Consider the following 20744-nt stretch of genomic DNA (forward strand, 5'->3'; position numbering starts at 1 on the left):
CTGGGTGTTGTCCAAAAAAACAAACAAAAACTTTAAATGGTTAGGAAAGCAGTCCTCCCAAAGTTACTAATTATGTCACTGTCATGTCACTGTCATCCAATTGTTCATCGATTTGCTCCAGCAGGCACCAGTAACGTATCCATTGTGAGACTTTTTACTGTTTTTGGCATATCAAATACACCACGGGTAGCTTGCCAGGCTCTGCCCTGTAGGCGAAATACTCTCAGTAGCTTGAGGGGCTCTCCCAAGAGAGGTGGAGGAATCAAACCTGGGTCGGCTGCATGCAAGGCAAACTCCCTACCCGCTGTGCTATAACTCCAGTCCAAAATCATCTCAATGAAAATAAATTTAGAATACAAGATCGTTCTTACTTTATGTAGCTAAAGCAAATATCAGATAAACCTCTACATATTAAAAGAATATGTTATATACACATTATTATATAATTATATAATATATTAGAAGAGTGTTTATTATTACATATACATTATCTTGAACACAACTGGAAACAATTTTTTAGAATTATTTCTATTCTGTTGTGGTTGAACAAAGCAGTAGAAAAGATACACACTCTAAATTAGACTTTAAAAATTTTAAATGGATTGCATTATTTCTAACTTTCTGACTACAGAGTCAGATCTAGAGTACAGTTATATAGTAATGTTATATAGTTATATAGTAATGTTACTAATTATAGCTTACCAATGTCATATCAAGTTTCAAAACATGCTGGGGATATTATAAAAGTATTCCTTAAAATGAGTGATACAACAAAATAACTCAAAATTTTGTCTAATATTGAGATAATTCTAAAGTTGAGATATTCACTAATCTCATATATGAGTTGAGATATCCATTAACAACCAACCTTTAGAGAAAGCTATTTTCTGTTTCAATTATACTCTTTGGTCAAGAAAGCTACAGGCTGAGTCTAAACACAATTATAAGGTGCCATCTAGTGGATGTTTTTATAAAGCTTTTCTGTGTATACTCAAAGGTTATGTATGAAATGATGGTAGGGTGAAAGTGGAAAGCTACTATGGGTCGATGAAAGATACACTCTACAAGTTATCAAAAAAAAAAAAAAAAAAAAAAGCCCTGGGCTAGGACAGCCCAATGGACTGTAGTGCAAGCTGCGTAGGCTGACGGCTTAGGTTTGATTCCCAGCACTGGTAGGAGCAACCACTAAGCATGGAGCCAAGGAGTAGTTTCTGAGCACTGCCAAGACAAGAGAGGCCCTAAGCACTAGAGCACTGTTGTCCTGTTGTTCATCGATTTGCTCAAGCAGGCACCAGTAACATCTCATTGTGAGACTTGCTGCTACTGCTTTTGGCATACTGAATACGCCACGGTGAGCTTGCCAGACTCTGCCGTGCAGGCGGGATACCCTCGATAGCTTGCCAGGCTCTCCGAGAAGGACGGAGGAATCAAACCTGGGTCAGCCCCATGCAAGGCAAACATCCTACCCATTGTGCTATCATGCCAGTACCCGCTGTGCTATGGCTCCCACAGTGGGTAGGGCGTTTGCCTTGCACGCGGCCAGCCCAGGTTCAATTCCTCCGTCCCTCTCAGAGAGCCCGGCAAGCTACTGAGACTATCCCACCCACACAGCAGAGCCTGGCAAGCTACCCTTGGCGTATTTGATGTGCCAAAACCAGCAAAGAGAGGCCCTAAAACTGAAATTAATTAACTAGTTCATCTAGGGGATATTATGTAACTAAATGGTGACTACAATCAGAATTACTGTACTAAATATTAGAAAATTGCTAAGTAAATCTTAAAATTCTCATAACATAAAAAATTCTGTGTAATGATGACTGCTAATTAGAAATACCATGGTATTTTGTAATATATATATATATATATGTTGCACAATTAAAACTAACAATTCTGTAAATAATATACCAAGTACATTTACCAATAAAGAGGGTGGACAGAGAGCTAACTCTATGAGAAAAAATATTCATTAGAACATTACTTCACTAAGTGCTGATTTAAACTGGTGGTTAGCAAATCATATTTTTAAAATCACACCTCTTGGTGCTGAAGAGATACTACAGAGGGTAAGGCACTTTCTTTGCATGTGGCTGATCCTGGATCTAGCCATTATCACATAACACTCAAGCATTGTTAGGAGTTACTCTGGGACACAGAGATAGGAGTAAGACCTGAGCATTGGAGGGCGTGGCATGTGCACGTGCATGCATATACAAAAACCTTTCGGACTGGTCATACTGACTTTAAATCAAAACTTGAAGCTCTGTCCCCATCAGAGAGTAAGAGAGCACCCAAGTATCACCGAAGTAGTCCAGAATCTATAATGACAAAATATAGGTCAGAAAGGAGATCCAATCTAATAAGCGTGCTTTTATCATTCACTTTGTGGATAATAATAAAAGATAAGCATCATTATATTGGGATAGTATTTACTATTTCTGCTGCGTAATGCCATCTGAAAACAAAATTATTTGTTCTAAATAAGCTATTCTAATAGCTAAAAAATAAGTGGTATTTGAAAATTTTATATGTCCCTGAGATGCATAAGTCACAAGTGTTCTACTTAACCATTAAGGATAGCAGTAATACAGGTTATAACCAATTAAATGGAATTCATAAAAATAAATGACTGTGGAAAACAATTAAGGCAAAGTGTGTGCATGTGTTCGTGCGTGCATGTGTGTGTGTGTGTGTGTATTAGGTTTCTGGGCCATCCCTGGCAACATTCCGGGGTTACTCCTGGCTCGGTGCTCAGAAATTACTCCTGGCAAGCTAGGGGGACCATATGGGGTGTTGAGGACTGAACCGGGATCAGCCATTAAGAGCCTACCCACAATACTATCTCCCCTGCCCAATCAAGGCAAAGTTAAAGGCTGAGATATCCATTCAGATATTTATAGTACTAGTTTGTGATAATTCAAATGAAAGTTTAGGTTAGTTTTAATCAGATTAAATCTACATCTTCCTAGTTACAGACTCAGTATTTTGCTTTCAGAGTCTAATACATATTTTTAAAGTGTCTCATTATATAAATATTTCCAGGTTCCCACAATGTAAAACAGAAATTAAGAGCATCGTTCTCACTGAAGTTTTTACTTTAGAAAGGGGCCTCTGACCTATCATAATTGGTTTCCAAAGGGAAATTCTGCAGAAAAAATTGTTATTCCTGCTGTGCTATCTGAAGAAATACTTATTTTTAAGGAGATACTCTTCTAGAGGTAAAATATTTCACTTTACAGAATGCTAACCCAGTCCTTGTCTGACAATTTACCTATGAGGAAACCAAGAGCCCCAAGAGTTCAATTAATGAAGGCATAAAGACATAGGTATTAAACACAAAATTAGAGCTCTTGCCATTTTATCACACACCTTTTCCCTCCTTTTCCAAAGAGAAAATATCTGATTAAAATTTCCTAGATGTTTCATTTTTAATCTAAAAGACCCATATGATAACTACTGATCATGAAAGGCAAAAAACCCTAGGTATCTTTATTAGCGGCCACCCTCCAGAACTCACAACTGCTTTTCCTAGAAGAGAGCTCAAAATGAGGCCCCCATAACCATGCCACCGAACTCTACACCAGGGGTGGCCCAGAGGGAGGGCAGGTGAGAGCCCTCCCCGCCTCAAGGAACCCAGCCCTGGCAGCCGACCTCCACTACCCCACTGCCTCCATGCTCCAGGCTGCTTTCCACATTCTGGGGCCGAGCCTCACACATGAGCAAACATATTCCTGTACCTCACGGCCGTGAACACATCATCATAAAGAGAAATATGTATGTATGCCTCTCGGAGAGCCCGGCAAGCTACTGAGAGTATCCCGCCCACATGGAAAAGCCTGGCAAGCTCCGCATGGCATATTCAATATGCCACATACAGTAATAATAACAGGTCTCATTCCCCTGACCCTAAAAAGAGCATCCAATCATTGGGAAAAACGAGTAAGGAGAGGCTGCTAAAATCTCAGGGCTGGGACAAATGGGGACGTTACTGGCACCCACTCAAGTAAATCAATGAACAATGGGATGACAGTGATACAGTGATCTTTATTATACAAATATGGGGGCAAAGAAGCTTCTCGAGAATAAGTAACATCAATGATAACAAGAGACTGGGAGACCCAGCAGTAACTAAAAGACAGTGTGAATCTTTACTGCTTATTGAAGAGCTCAGAAAGAGGTGATTTTTTTTCTCACCAATATTGTCCTAAGCTTGCATTAACTAATGAGTGGCTCATAAACATAATTTCAGACTAGTATTTGTCTTGTTTGTACTCTAGTATTTGTTTTCCTTGTTTTTGGATCAGACTTCGAGGTGTGCTTGGGGTTTACTCCAGGCTCTGTGCTCAGAGATCACTCCTGACAGGTGTCAGGGGATCATGAGGTGCCAGGAATTGAACCTAGGTTGGCAGCACACAAGGTAAGAGTGCTACCTGCTGTACTATCTCTCTACCCTATTCTTTAGTATTTTAGAAGGAAAGTTCTGATTTCCCTAAAATCACCTTTTTTTAAAACCTCCAGTATCTTTTAAGTATACACAGACTACCAAGTTTGATACTTTTAATCTGCACCTTGCTGCTCAATTTGGGCAGCAATTGGGAAATTAATCCTTCTCTTAAACATTTAAGCTATAGCTAAAAATATTCTTTTTGTTACTGTCTTGCTGTTTATTTTGTGTGATCCAAAGGGTCATTTCTGACATGGCAAATACATTCTTGGGTGTCAGTTTAAAGGCTTGGATTCAAATACTGACTCTTGGCTAAATCATAAAACTTCTGCATCTCAGGGTCTCACTATCAGGTCCTATATTCCAGCCCCCGCCCCCTCGAAACTATTTTAAGACAATATTTCTTTAGGATAAAAAAAAATACGGTACACAGATTTCAACACAACAAAACTTGTCTGGCCTGTCTACTACTACTTCTTCATCAAAAGCTTTAACAGAAGTCTGAGGAGAGCAGTGACGGGACCAAATCTAAAAGGGGTTCTTTGTAGGTTCGAAGTGAATTGCTTTTGAGAAAGTCTCTGTCGACATCTTACTTTGGCTCCTCCTCTATACAAATTGCTGTAGGAGCCTAAGAAAAGCAGCTTTCAAACGTGCAAGTGCACAGATTTGGTATTGCTGCCACCCGGCTACAACTGCTGCCAGGGGATGGGGTGAGTGAAAGCAATTCTACGCGTTGCATGCCTCAATGTCTTCCCTTTACTTGGCAGCCATACACTGGAATCAGTCATCCAGTTAAATGTCAAGAGTCCTAAAGTCATTACTAGTGCAAAGGTTTCCAGTCTGAAACTTTCAAAATGATATAAATTCAAAAATCACTACAAACAAGATCCTTTTGTGCTATTATTATAAGCTTGAGATAATTTTTAAAAAATTAAAAAGGGTAGTGGGACAAAGACTTAAGAATTACACAATGTATGTGTGTTTGAAAGGACATTCACACACACCGTTCTGGATCAAAGGCTAACTGGCACTTATTAAAAGAATCGACAGGCAGTTTTTAATACTACTTACACAGCCTGAGAATTTGCAAAGATATTTACATGTGAATGCCTCATTTCTAGGCTCCTCTAAAGTGTATTCCAAACTTCTAAGACATTATTACAGTTAATGTATTTACAGGCACTTTTTTCCCCTGAAAAAGACGTATCATCATGAGTATTATCATATTTAAGTTTAAATGTAACTTTTCTCTTAAAGCAGAATAATTAATTTCACATTTTGTAGTTATACCACTCTGTAAGAAACTTTTCATTTCTGTACTCCAACTTAAATAAAATATTTAAGGTAGTAGCTGAACAGTTATTCTTTTACAACAACTAGTCTATGAATATTTTAGATGAAAAGAAATGACCGAATGAAGAAAATATACATTCTAGAATCAGAAAGTCAAGTTCTCAAATATTCTAAATTTAAAAAATCCTGCATGTAAGGTTAAGCTTGTTTTTTAATGAAAACTCAGACAAATACTATTCTGGTTCAGAAATATTTCTAAGGAAACAGTCTGAAAATGGTTATTAGTAACAATCTGTTCTTTTATCAAGACCAATTATAAAAAGGGAAAATCCTTATTATAATAGATACTCCCATCTTATTTGGTATTACTTTCATTCTCCAGCAGCTGACAATTTTTTATCTTCTGACTATTCTCTAAAGTCTATGAGAAAACTACACCACTCATTTAGAGAGAAAATGAATAATGATTCATGGTGTATGGCTTTGGGGTGGTAGAGTCAGTGGATACTGAAGCTAAAATACTGGTTTTATTGGAAATGGAGAATATACCGTCATTAAAAATCATATTTTAAAATGGACGTTATCAAAATAGACTTTTAGACTCAAATATGAAAATTCACTAAGAAAAAAATCTGCTCTAACCAAACAAATCTCATTGCTGTGCCATGTCTTCTGGAGTTTCCCCTGCTATCCCAGAACAGACTACTCTTCTTAAAAAGAAGATTGGTATGACCAGATACTCTTTTTGGATCCAAGAATGGTAAGCAATATTTGTGTCCAGATATCCACCCCCTGACAAAAAGAATTCCATCAAATCACACCAATATTTAAGGCGCGCACGTGTGTGTGTGTGTGTGTGTGTGTGTATCCACCCCCTGACAAAAAGAATTCCATCAAATCACACCAATATTTAAGGCGCGCGCGCGTGTGTGTGTGTATGTGTGTGTGTGTGTGTGTGTGTGTGTGTGTGTGTGTGTGTGTGTATCGGAGTGTTGGAATATTTCCCCTTTTCCAGCTGCCTTCTGGAGTTAATTTCAGAGGCAGTTTCCCTTTTGTCATAGAAGCCTAGCTGATCTTTGACATGCAGATTTCAGGTGCTAGCCAGGCCTGACTTGACGTTGTAGATTCCAAGCTCTGGCCTAGCCCGGTCTTTGGGATGTAAATCCGAGTGCTTTCAGCCCAATGAAGGCTTCAGTTTTGGTTTTGTATCTTCTTTCCGGGGGGCCTAGATTAAAGGCCTGCAGATACAAGAGAATTATGTTGCCTCAATGTTCTTCCTGTAAGATCTTTTGGTGCTTTTGGTGATGTCAATGTATTGCGCCCTTTGGAAGGGCCATGATCAATAAAAGGGGTTCTGAGAGAAGGTGAGGGGGGGGGAAAGTGTATAGAGGAGGAGAGTGTATAGAGGGAAGATTGGAATAAACTGCAAGTGAGACCAACCATCATGGCTCCGTTCCTTCCTTCGCCTGCCACATCTTCGCCATCAACCTCCCTGGGGTGGGGGAAGCAGCCAGAGGCTACAGAACTCGGGTGGCGGGAGAGACAGCTGATGCCCTAGGCCCTGTGCCTGGCTCAGTGCGGTGAGGCATCCCTTCCCTCGCCTGCGCCCTTTTCTTTTTATTTTTATACATCGGAGCACATGCATTTTTCTGTCTACCTACTGATCACATCCAGATCTCATGCACACAAGTACATGCTATGCAACTGAACTATACCTCTGGTCCCAATTTTCTCTACCAACTTGCTTTATACTCTATCAAATTCTGCTAAAAACTCACTAGATATAGAACTCTCTTTCTCATAGACCTCATCTATAATAATTTAGGAATGCTCAGATTTTGAATTCCTACTTTGCTCTTCATTCAAAATTACAGATTTAAAGATTTAGAATACTAAAGATTATACAAGCTTGAAAACTATAGTAAAGCAGCACTTCAAGCATAAAATAGTAAAATTGGTAGTACAGTAAAAAATACTGAAAAGAAAAAAATAAAACAAATGCCACTTTGCATCACATGTCTACAATGTAGCTAGGACCTTTCTGCTACCATTAGCCAAACCCTCCCAATATTTTCAAATTGTTATTTGAGAATAAGAACAATTTTCCCAAATAACCTGTGCTAAGGATGATAGAAAAATTATGCAAAACAATTAATACACTTAATTTATACGCAGGCATCTTACACTAGTTCTTAATTCAACATTCTATACATAAGATTACATGTTATCAGAAAATCATCAAACTAGTGGCAGCATTTCCAATTTACCAGGTTTTAATAATGAGTTTTATCAATGGTTGCTTGCAGTGTAGAATTGTGAAGATTTTTTCCAACCATTATAGTCTTTCTGAACCTATCAAGAAAGTATATTCAAAAGTACAAACTTTGAAGATATAAGATTGATAAGAAAAAGTTATCTCGGGAAAGAGATCATAAAATTAACCTGCATATTAAAGTTTAACAAGTCAATTTAATACACTCTTTTACAATGAAAAGTTAATCCAGAGATTTATCAAATTCCCTAGATATTTACAGCAAGTCTTTCAAAAGAGACTACCAGTGTACAGTCCTATGTGAATCTAATCAAATGTATGAATAGCTTTATACCACTGTACTTAATTTTACCGTTCCTAAAAGTCTTTTGGGACATCATTCTCAATATGCTTCTGGCTTTGTCCATTTCATTCTCTGATTGATTTTCTGTTGTGAACTAGCATTCACTGTTTTTCAAGAAATAGCACACACATAAAATTACAATTTTTAAAAAAATTATATTGAGATACGTCCCTCGTCAGGCCAATCTTGAGATAAAGATTTAGTATTCTCTGTGAAGATTAAAGAATAATTCAAAGTAAGTATTAAATGTACAATCACAAAGCTTTCTTACTAATAAATGTCTCGGTGGTATTCAGGCTCAAATCTCTCCATATTTCAATGTAAGATACAACATACTACATGTGTATTTCAAGACTTCAGTTACAGACAGTTCTTATCACAGTAGCCAAAATCTAATTGAATGCTTATTTTTATTTCTTTACCCAAACCAAAAAACTTTTGTTGGGCTACTGCAGACAATTAGTTGAATCAATGAACATATTTCAGTTAGCTGCTTCTTTTTGTGAATATAAATCTATTTTTGCTGAAGGAAATGCAGGTTGTACAGAGTAATAAAGGTTAGGATTAAAAAGAAAAAATGGTTTCTATAAGAAAAACATCCACTTGCGAACAATTTGTGGTTGAAACAGAAAATTTCACTATGTACGCAAATCTCATTTGACCTAAATACAACTAACAGATATTCCTCAATTAAGCACATTATGAGAGATTTTAGAAAAAAAGTAGCAAAATATACAAACAATTTATCAATAATAAAGGAAAAAGAATAGAACCAACCCTAGGATGTCTAAGAGAAGAGGAGGAGAAATTGCTGATACTGGTAGTGATAGTGGATATAAGTACCTACACTTCTTCAAATGCCAACCTCTACAAGGTGGCATATTATTAAAACTGAGATAAAACTTGTTATTAATTATTAAAGTAATAACACCAAGATAACCCCCAAGAGAAAAGGCCTTATTTTATGATCTATGTTTTTTGTCATATGTGAACATTTTTGCAATGATTTACATATATTAAAAGTTTTCTAGTTAACTTGAGGTAAAAAAGAAAAATAACTCAAATTCTTCTTTTCCAAATAGGTTTGTTGTTGTTTTTCTAATAGAGATTGTCAACACATACGGTGGTACTGAGGTGGGGGCACCTGGATCACGTTCAGCAGTGCCACATACTGGATTCAAGGCCTGCTCATCCCAGCCCTACAAAGTATTCTTTGTGAAACGTTCCTGCTTATTCTATAGTTACTATAGGGAACTAAGACATTGATTTTATTTCTCATACACTAAAATTCTTATTTGGTAGGAAATACATGTTCCCCCTCTGTTTTAACTTATGCATTTATGTATTACCTAATATTTTTCTCTAAAGCATCAGGAAAGAAAATTTTCTCAAATGCTGTTTAAAAAATACCTGTTCAATACATAGCATCTGTGTAAATACAGACACAGGTATGCTAATATACATGTAATTATTTCAGAATATGCATAAATAAAATCCTAAATTAGATATAGAAACTCCTAAGAAAAAAGTATACGAAAAATCAAATAAGCAACAAACAATTTAACTTTCATTTCCATATTTCATGGGTTCATGCTCCATGAACAAGGGATCATGGGAGATGAAAGGGTGCTGACAATCAAATAGGCCTATGTATGATTTTTTATCAGTGTTAACTGTCTAATTTATGGGCCTGTATTAGTTATCTAGAAATATAGGCTAGAACTGCCTCAAAGAATGGTAAGAGTGAAAATGTGTAATATACATAGCTCTTTTAGAGTGCCTCACTGAGTATGTCATCTTAAATATTTACTAACAACAAATGCATAAATTATTTTCCTCTTTCTACAGCCTTTTGGCACAAAGCTACCAGAGATGATTACAGTGCTTCTAAATGACAATTTCTATTTCCAAATTAATCTCATTAGTACACTACTCAAAATTATGCTTTGAGAGCCTACAAACTCTTCAATGATACTTCACTCTATCTCAGGGTTTGAAATATTAGATCAAAAGTGCCCAACATTCCTCTATCTTCTCTGCTTCCTGCCCTCCTCAAAATACAATTTAGACCCCAAATCCTTTACCTTTCACTGTATCATTGAAGGTGTACTCAGGTGACAACTCTGTACTGGGAGGAAGCTTGGATCTTTTTTTACCTTGAGAACCTTAATTTCAAATATCCCTTTTTCTACTCCTCTAACTCTACTGTCCTTGCAGGACAATGAGTTCAGGCAAAGTAATATCACCCTCCTCCAAATTTCTCAATTCCCAATAGTTTGAGCCATAAACTTCTTTGTGAACCTCTTCTATTATTCCCACAAATGATTATTTAAAATCTTGATTCAGCCTCTTAATATTCTGACCTATCCACAACCTGGACACATTTAGTGCCTTCCTAAAAGCAGTCTTAAGTGTGAAGTGCCTCCTTTTAAATCTCAGACTTAAATCCATTAGTTCAACTTCTCAGTGGTTCAGTAAGTGCAGCGATAGCACAGCAGGTAGGGCGTTTGCCTTGCACGCGGCCGACACAGGTTCGATTCCCAGCATCCCATATGATCCCCTGAGCACCGCCAGGGGTAATTCCTGAGTGAAGAGCCAGGAGTAGCCCCTGTGCATCGCCAGGTGTGACTCAAAAAGAAAAAATATATATATATATATATATAAAGAAAGAGTAGGGAACTGAACAGCTGTGTGCCAGGCCTGGATTCAATCCCCAGCACATTTGGTACCCTAAAGCATCCCGAACGAAACCCTTAGAGGCCCCAGAGCACCACCAGGCAATCCCAGCACCACAGGGTCTGAGCTGCATGGCATCCTTGGGCCTTCTCATTGAATCACTAGTCCAGCTGGCTGAGAATCAATCAAGGGGGCCCCAGGCCTTCTAAGCATCCTTTGTAAGACCCCCCCCCCCAATCACACACACACAAACACACACACACACACACACACACACACAAAGGTAAACAAACAAAAACAAAAGGTAATACCAACATTAGTAAAACACAGACTGATATGTTTTGTGATGTGTGATGTCTGAAATAATTTAGATGACAATAATTTTGAACAACCAACAAAAGTCTTCAGTATATTTTTAAAAGTTTGGAGGAGAGAAAAGTACTCAAAATCGGTCCTTGAGTAAGGGGGGGGGGGGGAAATGGCTGTCTTTATGCTTTCCAACCCTGAAAGAACAGTTGGCTGGATGATTCCATTCAGTGAAAACTAGACCCACTTTTGCCCTGGCACTGAAGATCCAGTTCTCTGAATTTTGAGTCCTGGACACAAACTCCCCTAGGTCCCAAGTGGCTCTCAGCCGTTAGTGGGTTACTAAGTAATGAACACACAACCCATGTTTATATGGTCAGCCTGAAGCTGGAAAGAAGTAACACTACCATTTATCTATCCAGTGCAATGGTTAAGCAATAGCAAATAGTTATAAATGGATCAAAACAGAAAACAAGATTCTTCTAAGCTCAAAACAGATCTTAAGCTAAAGATAATAATGCCAACATTCAAGTAAGAATTTGGTCAGCAAAGGGAAAAGGTGTGAAGTATCCATTGGCTGAGCACAAAATAAAGTTACAGATTTTGAGAAAGGATTAATAGGAGAAAGTCATTTATGTAGTGATCTTTCACAGAACTGTGATTTTTATATATGGTTCCTTAAAGTGTCTCAATTCCTCAAAACAATCATCAATATTAAGCTGAAACTTTCTGTTTTATAAAATTGGACATTTTATAAATGAATATGTAAGAATACAGTCTTTATTAAAACACATCCTTAATTAAAACAGTTAAGATATGTGAATGTTACAGTTCAAATAATAAATGATAATGTACTAGGGAAATTAACTTTAGGAAAACAGATTTATTACTTCCTTGTTCCTCAGTTACAAACCCATGAGAATAATTAACTATTTTCTTATCAAGATATAAAAATTATAGGGGCTGAGTGATAGTACAGCTGGTAGGGCATTTGCCTTGCATGCGGCCCACCCAGGTTCGATTCCCAGCATCCCATATGGTCCCCTGAGCACCGCCAGGAGTGATTCCTGAGTGCAGAGCCAGGAGTCAGCCTTGGGCATCGCCGGGTATGACCCAAAAAGACAAAAATAAATATATACATATACATTCTAGACAAAATGACCATTGGGATCAGGCAGGAACTAAATTTGAACAAATTTATTCAGAACTATTTTAATAAAATATTTTAACAGTATAAACAAATATTTGTTATAATTACATAAATCATTACAAAAGATTCCATTATGAGTTTGATTTTATGTGTTACTTTGTTGTGTCACATATAAAATAACAATAAAAATTAAGTATGTATTTCATAATTTATTCTTTAGTGTTTTTATTTTAAATTATGTTCAGTATTTCCTTTTTTAAAATTTTTTTATTGAATCACAGTGACCAACACTTACAAAGCTTTCATGTTTGAATTTCAGTCATTTCAAACACCCATCCGTCCACCAGTGTACATTTTCCACCACCAATGTCTCCAGTACTGACCCCCACAACAATCCCCCCTCCCCGCCACCCATGTCCCATCCCTCTCCCTGCCTCTATGGCAGATGGTTTCCCTTTCTCTCTACTTATGGGCATTATGGTTTGCAATATGGCCATGGAGAGTATCATGCTAAGTGAGTGGGTCAGAAAGAGAGGGACAGACATAGAATGACTGCACTCATTTGTGAAGTATAAAATATCATAATATGAGACTGATACCCTAGGATAGTAGAGACAGTGCCAGGAAGATTGCTCCACAGTTGGAGATGTGTGCTGAAAGTCTTCTTTAGTATTTAAAATGACTTCTTTTATGTTAACCCTTTCATTGCAAAATCTATCGTTAAGAGTATTTTCCAGTGTCCTCTGAATGAAAGTTTATTAGCACATACTTTTATAAACAGTCCTAATTATTTTTACTGCATTTAAAGATGATCCGACTGGCTAACACAATAACTTATTTTTAATACGTTCAGCAATTTAATCATAAAAGAATATATGGGTCTCTTAAAAAAGGAAGTAAACTAAAATAAGAATATGGGCTGTGTTTAAGGTTTTTTTAGGCACTTTCAGGCCTGTCTAAATTAATAAAATACTAAGTGAATTAGTACTACAAAGAAACTTTATCACTGATAATTTAAAATAGTAATGTGAATACTTCACAGGTTATGCCTTTTACATTAATCAAAGATAAAATGTAAGGGTGGTTAGAGGAAGCATTCTTTCCTATCAGTAAAGTCTTCGTGTCAGGTAATTTCTTCCCTTTTTTTTTTTCTTATAAGCATTAAAGGATGTTTCTCTCCTTACATTCCTGAGAACAAAAAGTAATCTGTTCCTCTAGAGATAGGATAGTATTAATTGCTTCTTTCAAGAACAGAACATTTGGCATAATATGTTTTTGCTGAGTTTTGTCAAGTAAGCAGTTAAGAGTGGTGAATTATCATAGTCTGGCTTCTTGCGCCTTGTGCTTGGGCAGCACAGTAAATCTTGGGTGTTTTATGTGTATGGAGGCTGGGGTTGGAGGTTAACAACTGGGCTTTCAATAAGATGTTTTTTTACACTCTTTCAAATAACTACATTTAAAAAAATTTCAAATCTGACTTAGGTTTAAATTGCAGTTTAAAATAAATAAATCTTTTAGGCCACAGTAAGGTAAGTCACTTGCCATGAAAGCAACTAACCCTGACCCAGTACAATCCCCAGCATCACATATGGTCCCCTGAGCACTGCCAGGAGTTAAGAGCTGAGCACTGCAAGTATGGCTCCAATCAGAAAATAAATAACCATGCATTAAAGAAGCTTTCCCTCTCTCATTCTTTTCAGTTGTGAAATTCTTCTCTGCCTTATTCTCCTCTAGGACCAAAGTTTGCAAAACTTACATAGGATTTTCTCTAAGTAGGTCTGTGACATCATAACAAGATTAGATTATTCTGTGTTTTAATGAAAGTCAGAATGATCCTTCTTAACCTTGCCTCAAGGTCAAATAGCGTCCTCTGTCTGAAACTTTCAGAAATGATTAAGCAGTGCTAACAATTCACGTAACATTAACACTGAGGTTTACCCATTGTTTGGTATGGTCTGATTTCTGGCACCTTTTGTCTTTGATCAAAGAATTTAGAGATCCTCACAAAATAATTCTGGACAAGTAACAGGGTTAGGTAATAGCAACATGTGAAAAGTTCAAGAGTAGAAGTACAACAAATAAGGGGTATACTAAGCGAAGCAAGGAAAGGAGTCTGGTCCTCACTTCCTGGAGCTGAGGGTGCCTGGCTGTGAAAGCATGGGAGAAAGGAATCAGAAACTCACTCCAGTTCCAAGTCAAACCCACAGATTCCAGGTCAAGGCTCAATATAAAGCCCAACAGACAAAACCAATACTGGCTTAAAGGTGGTGTTTGGGGTGGAGGAAAAGGCATGAGTTTAAGATGTACCACAAATTGTAATCAAGGATAGAGTGAATTGTCCTGCTCTGATGCAGAATTAGGGGGGAAAGGAGTAGCAGCAAGAGGCTGGACGTCAACATTTTGTACTGACTAATGGGTTGCCTGGTGAATGAAACTGAATGAGAAAAGCATTTATGACATTTTCTCAAAGAAAGATAAATGCATTTTTTCTTCAGAACAAATCAACCCTTAAAAACAAAGAGAGGAAGGGAAGTCTGGTATACACCCTACTTGCTCAGACTATGTGAGACAATAGTTGGCAGGTCACTATGACACATTTATGAGTCCAAAGCTCACTGAAGTAGATAGATTCAGATTTGGTAGTTATGCTCAGATATCCAGTGAGAAACTATTTTTCATTTCAGTTTAAACTAGAGTATAAAATGGAGTTAAAAAGAATCCTACAGACAACTAGTCTACCACTCTTATTTTGAAGAGTGATTCTCCAGAAAGAATTACTTGCTATGTTTTACAAAGTTACTCACAGCAGAACTACTTTACCATCTTCAAGACTTGTCCTAAGCATTTAGTCAAATGATTGCAGAGCATGAAAAAGATATTTCAGTTATACCTTTACTTTCTTCATTCAATAAGCATCTGTCGAATAGTAAAAACACACTAGTATTTGTGTATATACTTTTCTGGAAAATGTCAAGAAAATGAATGTGGCAGGTAGCTACAGCATATTTGGCAAAAAATATTAAGATCAACAAAAATTAAGGACCACCATATACAGATTATAAGACTTGAAGGAACTGTGAACCTTGGAATGAAATGTAGCAAATATTATCAAATGCCGAAATAATCACTAGCAGAGAGAAACATAAGTAGGTAAAGGACACAGAAGAGGAAAGAACAGTAAGTACAACTTGAGTAATTTACTCAAGCTTTGGAACTTTTGTAATACAGATCAAAATATAGGTTAAGTTTCTGCAGCTTACAAAGAGTCTTTTTTAGTCTCTATCTTAACCCTAATTTTAAAAGAAAATCAGTAAATAAATAAATAACCTTTTCTCTGTCTTCATGTCAGGAACCATTTACAATTTTCAAATAACATAAGAATATAACATTACTGTGTTGTGCATTTCTTGGGAGAAAAAATAGTTATTTTCAGTAGATTTAAATCTGATTGGATTTTAGGAAAAGGTCCAAGTGGCAACTAAAATGTAATAAAAGCAGCTGCCACAAGGAATAACATTAATATAAAAATAAAGTTGATAAGAGTTATTGGTAAGACAGCATTAGAAACAACAAAAATTCCACAGAGATGTAGTGATTTGAAAGAACTGTAGTAGAAGGAGCAAACACGTACATTTGACTCTAGAGTTTTGTTGGTATTGATTTTTAGGATCACACCTGGTGGTGATCAGGGCTTTACTCCTGTCTCTGAGTTCAGGGATCATTCCTGGCAAGATCAGGATACCATACAGGTGTTGGGAACTGAACCTGGGTTGGTCGTGTACAAAGCAAATGTTCTACCTGCTGTACTAACTCCAGCACTGTTAACTCTAATGTGAAGCTGGGCTGGTAAACCTTTAACTAACTTCTAAACATGTATCAAGAAATATTATTGTCTTTATTCTAATTTCCCTAATAAGAAGTGATGATGAGCAGTTTTTCATGTGCTTGTTGGACATCTATTATTCTTCCTCAGAGAAGACCCTGTTCATTTTCTCTCCCCATTTTTTGATGGAGTTTTTGGATTTTCTATTGTTGATCTTTGTAAATACTTTATATATTCTGGATATCAACCCTTTATCTGATAGGATGACAGCAGATATTTTTTACCATTCAATTAGCTCTCTTTTAGTTTTAGTCCATATTTCTTTAGGAATGTAGGAACTCTTAATTTGATGCAGTCCCATTTACTTATTTATGATTCTATTGCCTTTGTCCATGGCATTGTATCACTAAAAATACCTTTGAAGTCCAGCCTTGGAGTATTTTGCTCTTACTTCCTTCAGTGTATTTTATAGATTCTGGTCTGATCTAAAGGTCATTGTTCCACTATGAATTGACTTTTGTGTATGGTGTGAAATACAAACTGATCCAGTAAAAAAGTACCTGTAGGGGCTGGAACAATAGCACAGTGGGTAGGGCATCTGCCTTGCACTCAGCCAATCCGGGTTTGATTCCCAGCATCGCATATGATCCCCTGAGCACAGCCAGGAGTAAGCCCTGTACATTGCCAGGTGTGCCCCCCACCCCCCCAAAAAAGTACCCGTAAAAGTGGGAGGCTGGGGATGGGAGGGTAGGAGAAGGAACCTGTGAAGATTGGTGGAAGGAAATTGACTTAATACAAAAAACTAAAAACAAGTTCAATTGCCATTAAAGAGTTGGTAATTTCAGCATTTTCATATAATGAAAACACTACTCAACTTTTTTTTTCTTTTTGGGTTATACCCGGCGATGCTCAGGGTTACTCCTGGCTTTACACTCAGGAATCATTCCTGATGGTGCTTGGGAGACCGTATGGGATGCTAAGAATCGAACCCAGGTTGGCTGTGTGCAAAGCAAACGCTCTACCCTCTCTGCTATCACTCCAGTCCCAAAAACATTAGTTAACTTTGATCATAAATGAATAATAAGAACAAGCAAAGATGACTCTCATACTGTATCAAATGGCAACCGGTATTACAATGAAAATATAACATCACTTATATATAAAATTCAAAATCAATCAAAAACCTACACGTGTGTGTGTCTGTGTGTGTCTGTGTGTGTGTGTGTGTGTATAGTGGAAGGAAGCTATAAAGAACAGAGTTGGAGAGAAACTATAGTAAACTGTGTTTCAAAAGAAAAGTGTGGTAGCGCATATGGGACTTGAACATTCGGTGGCCGAGAACTGTTCCCCTAGCAGGCCCAAGGAGACGGACAGACGAAGGACCAGGGGAACAGAGAAATAGGAACTGGGCCCCAGGCTGGTGAGTAGTCTCTTTATTTTTCTCCCCTCTCCTGCATAGTCCAATCTCTCCCTTTATGGTGCAATCACAGTCATAATTTTGGTCGTAGTCCCAGTCATCATACTTCGATCATCCTAGTTTCCTTGTAGAACTCAAAGTTCTCTCATTATATCTTCTCCCTCATCTTGTCATACTCTCATAAGTAGAACTGCACTGTAGCACTGTCATCCTGTTGTTCATCGATTTGCTTGAGCGGGCACCAGTAATGTCTCATTGTGAGATTTGTTGTTACTGTTTTTGGCATATCAAATATGCCATGGGTAGCTTGCCAGCCTCTGTAGTGTGGGCGGGATACTCTTGGTAGCTTGCAAGACTCTCCGAGAGGGACAGAGGAATAGAACCTGGGCCTGCCACATGCAAGGCAAATGCGCTACCCACTGTGCTATCGTTCCAGTACTCTCATAATCCTTTCAGTCATCCTCATCTAGTCTTCCTTCTAGTCTTCTCTTACCCCTTACAGCATAGAAAACATGAAAGGTGGAAGTATAAATAGGTGGGGTTGAACATTGCCATAACAACAAACAAAGGTAAAGCCACTCTTTCAGGGGAAGTTCTAGGGGCTTAACTCAAGGACAAAAATCTTATCTGAGGGTTCAGAACTCCAGATTACTAGGAGATCCACTCAAGGGCGGGATTCCATGCAGGTTGTATATACAGCATTTTTGAAATACTATGGGTTCACTTCCATGTTTACATAGCGGTCAGAGAGGGGCCAGAACAATAATACAGGAAGAGCGCTTGCCTTGAATGCTGCTGACCCCAGTTGGATCCCCAAATGGTTCCCTGAGCACGGTTAGGAGCAATCTATGAGTGCAAAACCAGTAGTGAGTCATGCGCAGCGCCAGGTATGTCCCCACAAACATCCCCTACCCCTGCCAAAAAAAAGAAAATGCGCTGAGAGGACTGAAGAGATAGTACAGGGGTTCATGCACTTGTCTGGCATGTGACCAATCCTGGTTTGATCCCCTGCAGTGCACTATGAGCACTGCCAAGAGGTACTCCTGAGCATTAGGGAGTCTCAGGAGTAAACCCTAAGCACCACTGGTGTGGTCCAATGTCTACCCATAAATACATTAATTAGAAGCTCTCAGAAATAACACTGTATAGTTTATAAACATTTGAAGTAACTTTTTTAGTTTCTCTAAGTAACCGATACCTAAAATATACTCATAAAGTTACCACTATGGTTCACATAATTTCTCTTTAAGATAAATATGTCACCCTTAGTTTCATCATTAATTTTCTGAGCTAACCACGATTTGGTATTGTCATGTAGATTGACCAACAGTATACAGCAGAGATAAGATTCAAACCATATCCAACACTGCAAACTCCGGAGGCACTGGTAGATACATCCGCTTTAATCACAACAGCAAAAGGCCAGAGAGACAGTACAGTGGGTAAGGCGCTTGCCTTGCAAAGCAGCTGACAAAGGCTTAATCCCCAGCACCATATACGGTCCCCCGAGCCCTGTCAAGATACAGAGCCTGGAGTGAACACTGAGTACTGCTGTGTGCCCCCCAAAATTAAAAAAAAATAATTACGATAGCAAAAATAAATTTCCACATGAAAATAAAACCAATATGTCACACCAATGTTTCCTAACTTAACCTATCTTAGTATTTTAAATGTACCCATGATATTCCTTAAGAATTTGTGCTTTATTTCACAATACCTTTTCATTGCTTCATGATCAAATTTATCCCTCAATTGTATCATTGTTTTTTAAATGGTGAAGATACCAATTATATTTACAGAAAAATCTCAACTTGGTTGTATTTTTCCGCAATTTGAATGTTTTGAATAGAGAAACTTAGGAAAGCTCACTGTGGGTATGCTGAAATTTAATACTCTCATTGAACACTGTCATTCATTTGGGCATATCCCATGAGAGATACGCACAAGTGAACAGGCTTGCCAAGCTCCAGCAAAATTATTCACTTCCACCTCTGTACTCATCTTTCTTTCCATTTATACTTCATAACCTAATTTTAAACTCTCGTAGAAATCCTGACTTATATCACATGATCTTCTCTCCTCTGTTGGACTCAAGACCTTTTCAGTACACATACAACACAGTTCATTTCTGTAATTAACTTGTCAGTTTTTTTTATTTTGCTGTTTTTATTTATGTGTGTCTAATCAGCATGAATCATATTTATAGATGTGGCTAGATGGTAGAAATCATTCCATGAGTGTAAATTTTCAGCTGTGCTATATCCCAAATACACTGTAACAACAGCAGCAGTAAAAACACCCCCTGTCCCAAAAAAAGTCCATACATAGAAAAATTTACATGTTCATTATGTCGGAGCTATGACCTAACTCATTCTCCTTCCCCCAAAGCACCATCAGAGTGCTCTATAAGTAGTAGATCATCTTAATAAATTGACTTACTACAGTGGAACAATTCGCCTCTGGTATTTCTCAATATCCCAGTGAATCCTTCACATCTATAAACATGCTGGAGGTGATACCAGGTACTGCTAGAGGCTTGGGATCTTCCTGAGGATGCCTGGGACAAGAGAAAACACAGAGAAAAGACCAAAGACAGTCAGGAGAAACACAGAGAGAGGGAACATGGAAATAAACAAAGAAAACAGAAAAAGTGAGAGTAAGAGTCAGGAGTTATAGAGAGATTTAGCAGCCAAAGACACTCAGAGACAGGAGGAAGTTAGCAATCAGAACTTGGGTTTTGGTTTATAAACCACATTTTGGGTAATAGTTATGTAATAATTCCCATATTACTAAATTTATGACAGAAATCAGTCATTTCAAAGTTAGCTAAGATTATATTTTTACCTTTTATTAAAGATCAACTCCACATAGTTTCATGTTTAGAGATACATAAACACAAATTTTAAAAAACACTGCTATAATTTTTTTTCTAGTTACTCAATTAAAAATGGTTACTTCAATGAAATAATACGACGCCCAGGGTCACAAGCAAGAAGATGGTATTTGGGGCCCCAGATGATCTG

The 20744-nt window shown here is 37.5% G+C and overlaps 1 protein-coding gene across 9 annotated transcripts in view; it reads right to left on the reverse strand.

Annotated features, from left to right (window-relative positions):
* BBX (BBX high mobility group box domain containing) overlaps positions 1–20744 on the reverse strand; it is a 318125-nt gene that overhangs the window by 151310 nt on the left and 146071 nt on the right. For 8 of the 9 annotated variants that reach the window (XM_055126206.1, XM_055126205.1, XM_055126200.1 and 5 more), the window contains exon 4: positions 20161–20278. The exons of the other annotated variant lie outside the window; for it this stretch is intronic. The gene's annotated coding sequence lies outside the window, so the exon portion shown is untranslated. The remainder of the gene's footprint in view (positions 1–20160; positions 20279–20744) is intronic. 9 annotated transcript variants of the gene reach the window in all.

This window comes from Sorex araneus, chromosome 2, assembly GCF_027595985.1.
Source record: "Sorex araneus isolate mSorAra2 chromosome 2, mSorAra2.pri, whole genome shotgun sequence".
In the NCBI taxonomy this organism is placed as follows: Eukaryota; Metazoa; Chordata; class Mammalia; order Eulipotyphla; family Soricidae; genus Sorex; species Sorex araneus.